This window comes from Lindgomyces ingoldianus (assembly GCF_010093535.1).
Source record: "Lindgomyces ingoldianus strain ATCC 200398 unplaced genomic scaffold BDR25scaffold_20, whole genome shotgun sequence".
NCBI lineage: Eukaryota > Fungi > Ascomycota > Dothideomycetes > Pleosporales > Lindgomycetaceae > Lindgomyces > Lindgomyces ingoldianus.
The window spans coordinates 300,150-308,781 of NW_022985181.1; positions in this window are offsets into that span (position 1 = coordinate 300,150).

Below are 8,632 nucleotides of genomic sequence, written 5' to 3' on the forward strand. Positions count from 1 at the left end.
AGTTTATTTATTACATAGACTAAGTAGCATTTAGCTTTCTAAAGAGCTGTAATACTATTTGTATATCTTGCACTATATATACCTCTAACCCTGTCCCACAGGACTGTTTGACCCCGGCCTCCCTACTGCCGCACATAGGGCAAACCACGATCTGGTCACTCTACCTTCCTCCATTAGCCCAATAGCCCGTACGTAGGACTGTACACCCTACCGGTTGGCCCCTCACCACCCGTCCTACTTCCCCCCTAGGAATACCAGCAGACCTGAGTGCTTCCCAAAGCAAGGATTGTAACAATTAGCTATAGCTATAAGCCTAAAAGGAAATCTGCGTGTAATAAGCTTAAGTATGTACTTAATAACTACTTTTTTTTTAAGCTTAGTTAGATTTTTTAATTTAGGCTAGCATTCTACTCATAAAGGCTGTCTAGCGCGTTAATTACTTAGTGTTATGTAGAAGACATTATAAATAGCTGCAGCGTGTTATAAGAAAAGTTTTAAGTCTTATTTAAAAGCCTAAAAAGTAAGCTGTATTTAATGTTCTTTAGAAAATTTAATCTAGTGTTGTTGTTAAAGCATTATGTAGATAGGTAGAGTGTGGTAGGGGCTTAGCAAAAGTGGCCAGCTAACCTGTGTGGCTAGCTAACCTGTTAGGTACGTTAAGAGTTTTAGAGTAATTTAGAGTAGGTTTAGCCTTATAAAAAAATATTAAAGCTAAGTATAGCATCTAGAATAATAACGTGTATAACTTTAGCAAGATAAGCTTTATTATAAGTTAAATATCTATTAACTATACTTATGCTTAAAACTTTACTTTAAGCTTTAAATAACACTTTATGAATATACTAGGCTAGTTTATGCTAATATAGCCTAGATTACGCTTAGCGCATAATAAATTAGCTATATTAGCTATAAATATTATTTAAAAAGAAAATTCTTGCATATATAGCTTAAGTATAGTTTTAATAATTACTTACTTTTTTTTATTACCTAGCCTTTATAAGTTAGCTATAGAATTAGCTTATAAATGTTATCTAGTGCTATAGTTATTTATTATTTTTTAAAAAACTTTATATATAGCTACAGCATGTTTCTTTAAAAGTTTTATGTTTTATTTAAAAGCTTAAAGTATAAGCTATATCCAACATTCTTTTAGCACATTTAAGTAGTGTTGTTAGAAATGCATTAGTATAAAAAAAGTAACGTACTTTACAGGCAAGTTGCTTACACACCTAAGTTGCTTACTTTTGCTAAGACCCTACTAAACTACCCTTCCTACACTAATGCATTCCCTACAACACTACTTAGACGTGCTAAAAGAATGTTAGATATAGCTTACGCTCTAAGCTTTTAAATAAGACATAAAACTTTTAAAGAAATATGCTATAGCTATATGCAGAGTCCTATAAAAGATAATAAATAACTATAGCGCTAGACAACTTTTATAAGCTAATTCTATAGCTAAATTATAAAGGCTAGGTAATAAAAAGAAGCAGGTGATTGTTAAGACTATACTTAAGCTATATGCGCAAGGAATTTCCCCTTAGATAGTATTTATAGCTAATATAGCTAATTCTTTGCACGCTAAGCGTAATCTAGGCTATGTTTACATAAACTAGCCTAGTACGTTTGTAAAGTGTTATTTAAAGCTTAAAGTAAAGTTTTAAGTGCAAGTATAGTTAAGAGATATTTAGCTAATTATAAACCCTATCTTGCTAAAGTTGTATGTGTTATTATCCTAGATGCTATACTTAGCTTTAATATTCTCTATAAGGCTAAACCTGCCTTAAATTACCCTAGGACTCTTGCAGAGGGCTCTCTTATAGTTGTACTTACGCTTAAATGTTACTTTAAGCTCTAAATAACACTTTACAAACATACTAGGCTAGTTTATGCAAATATAGCCTAGATTACGCTTAGCGCGCAAAGAATTAGCTATATTAGCTATAAATGCTATTTAAGGGGAAATTCCTTACGCATATAGCTTAAGTATAGTCTTAATAATCACCTGCTTCTTTTTATTACCTAGCCTTTATAATTTAGCTGTAGAATTAGCTTGTAAAGGTTATCTAGTGCTGTAGTTATTTATTGTCTTTTACAAAACTCTGCACATAGCTATAGCATATTTCTTTAAGAGTTTTATGTCTTATTTAAAAGCTTAAAGTGTAAGCTGTATCTAACGTTCTTTTAGCGCGTCTAAGTAGTGTTGTGGGGAATGCATTAGTGTAGGAAGAGTAGTTTAGTGGGGTCTTGGCAAAAGTAAGCAACTTAGGTGTGTGAGCAACTCGCCCGTGAAGTACGTTAGTTTAGTAGAGTCTTAGTAAAAGTAAGTAACTTAGGTGTGTAAGCAACTTGCCTGTAAAGTACATTATAAATAATCTAAAATATAGCTTTATTAAGTAAAGTTAAAGCCCTTTTATATCTTTTATCTTCATGTATAGAAACTGAATAGTAACTTATATATTTATGTTAATTACTATAAACTTAACGCTATTACCTGTAAGAATGTGTATCTAATACTATGCATAGACAAACTTTTATTAAGACTTATAAAAGTAGCTATCTTTACTAAGTTTAATATTTACATAGCTTTTAATAAAATTAAAATAGACCTAAGCTTTAAGAAGTATAACGTACCTAACAGGTTGGCCGGCTACACAGGTTAGCCGGCTACTTTTGCTAAGCCCCTACTAAAACTACCCTATTCTCTCGCAAAACAGCCTACTTTAGCCCTATATAAAGTAATACAACATAAGATATTATTTAGAGTCTACTTTTACTACTTACTTATATATACGCAAGTTATGCCTAGTCTAATTACACTACTTACATTACCTTTAACTTAGCTTACCTCCTTTAGCGCGCACCTGCGTTTTTAGCTTCTTCCTATTACTACGCGCTCTAAACTTCTTTAGAGTAGTTAGATAAGCTCTATCTTTAACTATTAAGGTCTTTTTTGCCTAAATTTACTTTCTTTTATGTAATTTATGTTATGTAGCAGCCTTATTTACTGCTTAAAGCTTTATAATCTTATAGCCTACTTTATTATGTTAATGCCCTAGATAACTGTTGTCTACTTCTTATTACCTTACTATATTACCTTTAGCTGTCCTTGTCTCTCTAAAGCTATAATAACTACTCTAGTTAATATCTAGCCTATTATAAAGCCTAACTTGTTAAAGTTATACCTGTCTTTATCCTAGATACTATACTTAGCTTTTATGTTAGCTACTAGGCAAAACTAGCCCTAGATAACCTCTAGATTCTTATAAAGCGCTCTCTTATAATTATACTTATAATTAAACTTTATTATAAACTTAGGGCAGTGCTTAACCTACATACTAGTCTAGTTTAAGCTAACCTAGCCTAGATTACGCTCTGCAGGCAAGGAATTAGCTATATTAGCTATAGCTGCAAGCCTAGAGGGAAATCTGCGCGTAATAAGCTTAAGTATGTACTTAAAAACTACCTTTTTTTTAAGCTTAGTTAGATTCCTTAATTTAGGCTAGAATTCTGCTTATAAAGGCTGTCTAGCGCGTTAATTGCTTAGTGTTGTGTAAGAGACATTATAGATAGCTGCAGCGCGTTATAAGAAGAGTTTTAAGTCTTATTTAAGAGCCTAAAGAGTAAGCTATATCTAACGTTCTTTAGAAGATTTAATCTAGTGTTGTTGTTAAGGCATTATGTAGATAGGTAGAGTTTAGTAGGGGCTTGGCAAAAGTGGCCGGCCAACCTGTTAGGTACGTTACTACTTTTTAAATATAATATAAAATATATAAATGTAAAGTTTTGCTTTTTAGATTCTATAATAGCCTAGTAACTTACTAGCGCTATATAAAAAATATATTTATTAACTACTTAGATAATTTTTATATTACCTACTTAAATAACATTTTTATCTTTTTTAAAAATAAAGTAACTTATATCCTTTATGTTAAAAAAGTTTTAAAGAGGCTTTAGTAAGCAAAATTATAAGTAAAGATTAAGAAAAGTAAATTTTAAGTTACTTAAATAAAGTATCTTAGCTATATACTTTTAAATAAAGAACTAAAGGTTAACCTAGAGAAAGTAGAGGTGCTATGTAACTAGTAAGCGCCTACTACTATAATAAGTGTAAAATTTTTCTTAAGCTTTACTAAATTTTATTAACAATTTATTTTAAAAAAGTTTTATATAGTAAAACTAATTATTACAGTTTAAAGTTTTACTACCTCTTTTATATAGACATTAAAGTGTAATATAGCTTTTAAAAGGCTAAAGTTAAAGCTACTAAGTATACTTACACTTTACTATTTTAACTTTACGTTATAAACTAAAATTAAAACTAATACTTCTAATAAGGTAGTAGTAAAAGTCTTATCTTAGAAACATGCTAATAGAAATTAGTGCCTTGTTTTATTTTATAGTAAGGTTCTATCTAGTTTACACCTAAACTAGAAAATATATAACGTACTTTACAGGCAAGTTGCTTACACACCTAAGTTGCTTACTTTTGCTAAGACCCTACTAAACTACTTTTCCTACATTAATGCATTCCCTATAACACTACTTAGATGTGCTAAAAGAATGTTAAATACAGCTTACACTCTAAGCTTTTAAATAAGACATAAAACTCTTAAAGAAATATGCTACAGCTATGTATAAAGTTTTATAAAAAACAATTAATAACTATAGCGCTAAATAACATTTATAAGGTAATTCTATAGCTAAATTATAAAGGCTAGGTAATAAAAAGAAGTAAGTAATTATTAAAACTATACTTAAGTTATATGCGTAAGGAATTTCCCCTTAGATAGCATTTATAGCTAAGATAGCTAATTCTTTACACGCTAAGCGTAATCTAGGCTATATTTATAAAGTGTTATTTAGAGCTTAAAGTAAATTTTTAAGTGTAAGTATAGTTAATAAATATTTAGCTTATAATAAAGCTTATTTTACTAAAGTTATATATGTTATTATTCTAAATACTGTACTTAGCTTTAATATTCTTTATAAGGCTAAACTTGCTTTAAATTACTTTAAGACTTTTAAAAAAGGCTCTTTTATAGTTATACTACACTTAAATGTTACTTTAAGCTTAAATAACACTTTCTAAACATACTAGGCTAGTTTATTCTAACATAGCCTAGATTACACTTAGCATATAAAAAATTAGCTATAAATGCTATAAATGCTATTTAAGAGAAAAATTCTTATATATATAGCTTAAGTATAGTTTTAATAATTACCTGCTTTTTATTATTACTTAGCCTTTATAAGTTAGCTTTAGAATTAGCTTATAAAGGTTATCTAGTGCTATAGTTATTAATTATCTTTTAAAGAACTCTGTACATAGCTGCAGCATGTTTCTTTAAAAGTTTTATATTTTATTTAAAAGCTTAGAGTGTAAGCTATATCTAATATTCTTTTAGCATGTCTAAGTAGTGTTGTTAGGAATGCATTAGTGTAGAAAAAGTAGTTTAGTAGAGTCTTAGTAATAGTAAGTAACTTAGGTGTATAAGTAACTTGCCTGTGAAGTACGTTAGCTATATTAGCTATAGCTAGTAGCTAAAAACAACATTCTTATTTATATAGCTTAAGTATATACTTAATAATTACTTACTTTTTATAATTATTTATAAGAACAGGGCTCTGTACCACTCTGCTAATACAACTAAAAGGTATAAAGAATTAACTAACGTTAATTTTTAGGTGCAGAATAGTATATATACCTGTTGCACGTAAGCGCCATTTTAGCCTTACATTATCCCCCTTCTTAGCAGACGCATGTTCTAGGCGTTACATGACCCACCCGCAGCTTAGAGACGCCATGCGCATGTCTTAGTTACCAGCTAGAGGCTAACTACCTGCGGCCTAGAGGCGCGGGATAAATAACAACACAACGCTTAGTGGCCTACGCCAGCTAAGCTATATACACTAGACCTCCTAGCAGCGACAACGTGGCGCTAGAAGAGGCTGCCTTATGTTTTAGTCTAAAAACTAGCTAAGCTGTCTAAGGTGTAGGTTAAACACGTAACTGTCCTTATTATTAGTTAATTATTATATAAAAATAAAGCTCTACACTACTCTACTAATATAACTAAAAGGTATAAATAATTAACTAATGTTAATTTTTAGGTTAAGAATAGTATATATACCTGTTGCACGTAAGCGCCATCTCGGCTCTACATTATTTAGCTTTTATCAGTTAGCTATAAAATTAGCTTATAAAAGTTATTTAGTGTGTTAGTTATTTATCATTTTTTAAAAAACCTGATATATAGCTATAGTATATTGCTTTAAAAGTGTTACATTTTATTTAAAAGCTTAAATTATAATGTGAAGCTATGTAAGGCACTCAAGACATGAGGGACTGCATTGAATGTATTGCTAGAGGAGTCCTTTGCAGGAGTCTATATATATGCGAAATAAGTGGGTGAGTCGTGGCAACAGACTGTGCTGAGATGCATACGACTATGGTGCCGACGCATCCGATCATCGTGTGACGACACATCCGACTATCGTGCAACTATGGTGACGACGCATCTAAGTGTCACTACTGCAAACATATAAGCTATATTTAACATTTCTTTTAGTATATTTAAGTAGTGTTGTTAGAAATATATTAATATAAAAAAAGTAGTTTAGTAGAGTCTTAGTAAAAGTAAGCAACTTATATGTGTAAGCAACTCGCCTGTAGTGTACGTTATATAGTTATGTAATAAAAATTTGCTATTATATTTTTAAGCAAATATAGTCTTATAGAATTTATAATTACTATTATAGCTTAAATAATTAAAATTTAGGCTTTTTAAATTACTTTAAAAGCTAAAAATATTTACTTGTTTTTATTAGTAACGTACTTTATAGGCGAGTTGCTTACACACCTAAGTTGCTTACTTTTGCTAAGACTCTACTACACTACTTTTTCTACACTAATGCATTTCTAACAACACTACTTAAATGTGTTAAAGAAATGTTAGATGCAGCTTACGCTTTAGGCTTTTAAATAAAATATAACACTTTTTAACTAACACACTACAGCTATCTATAGGGTCTTTTAAAAAATAATAAGTAACTAACACACTAGATAACTTTTCTAAGCTAATTATATAGCTAACTTATAAAAGCTAGATAATAATAAGAAGTAGGTAATTATTTAGCACATACTTAAGCTAGATGCATAAGGATTTCCCCCCTAGCTAGTAGCTGTAGCTAATATAGCTAATTCTTTACACGCTAAGTATAATATAGGCTATATTAGCATAAACTAGCTTAATATGTTTATTAAGTGTTACTTAAAGCTTAAAGTAAAGTTTAAGTGTAAGTATAACTATAAAAAAGCTTTTTATAAAGATTTTATAGTAATTTAAAGCTAGTTTAACTTTATAAAGAATATTAAAGCTAAGTATAGCATCTAGAATAATAACATGTACAACTTTAATAAAACAAAGTTTATAATAGGCTAGATATCTACTAGAGTAGTTGTTATAAGTTTAAAAAAATAAGAACAGCTAAAAGCAGTCTAGCTAGGTAACTAGAAGTAGACAACAGCTATCTAGGGCATTAATGCTAAAAGGTAAGCTATTCTGCTTTTTATTATCTTTTAAGGTAGTAACTACCTTTTAAACTAGTATAAAAAGGAAAATCTACTCTAAGATTAAGTTATTATAATTTTTAAGCACAGCTAGACTACTAATTAGCTTAGTTTAGACTAGTTAAAGCACTTTAATGCGCATATAAAAAAGTGTACTATTAGCAGCTACTATTTATTAGTTATTAACAGCTATAAAAGCTACAACTTACTTTATTTCTAGTAATATTATAAAAATAATAAAATTATTACTATTTATATACTTTTTTACTTATTACACCTTTTATAGCTACTTAATGTAGGTTGTTTTACTTCTTTAAAAAAAGTGTATAAGCGCTAAGCTAAAAACCTTATATGCAACTAGATTACTTATATTATAAAAATAAAGTTCTTACTATGCTTTAAAGCAGCTTATAATGCTATAATTACTTTTAGTAATATCTAAGAAGAGTTCTAAGGCGCTAGATTAGTTCCTTTTAACCTATAATAAGTTATAATAGGCTTTAATGTAAAGTTACACACTCTATTACTACTACTACCTATATATAACAAGCTCTAGTAGTTACAAACTCTAAGCAATACTCTAGAACTTAAGTTATAATTAATGCTTATAAAGATAAAAATTTAAAAGCATATAAATAGTTTACTAACTTTTATAGTTAAGGCGTTTAAGAAGGTCTTAAAAGAGGCAGCAATAATTATGTATAAGCTAGTGTTAGTGTAATAAGAAATTACTAAGCTTTAAGCAGCTAATAAGGCTACTATGTAATATAAATTGCATAAAAAAAAAGCAGATTAAGGCAGAAAAGACGTTAATAATTTAGAAAAGCCTGCGCTTAACAGCTCTAAAGGAGTTTAAGGCGCGCAGTAATAGGAAGAAGGCGAAGAAGCAGGTGTAAGCTAAAGTAGGTGAGCTATCCTAAAGGCGCTGCGGACAGTGCAATTAGACTAGGCATAACGCGCAAACGTGTAAGCAAGAAGCAGAAGTAGTATCTAAATAATATTCTAGGCTGTACTGTACTATATAGTGCCAGAGCGGGTTGTTATGGGCCATAATAGAGT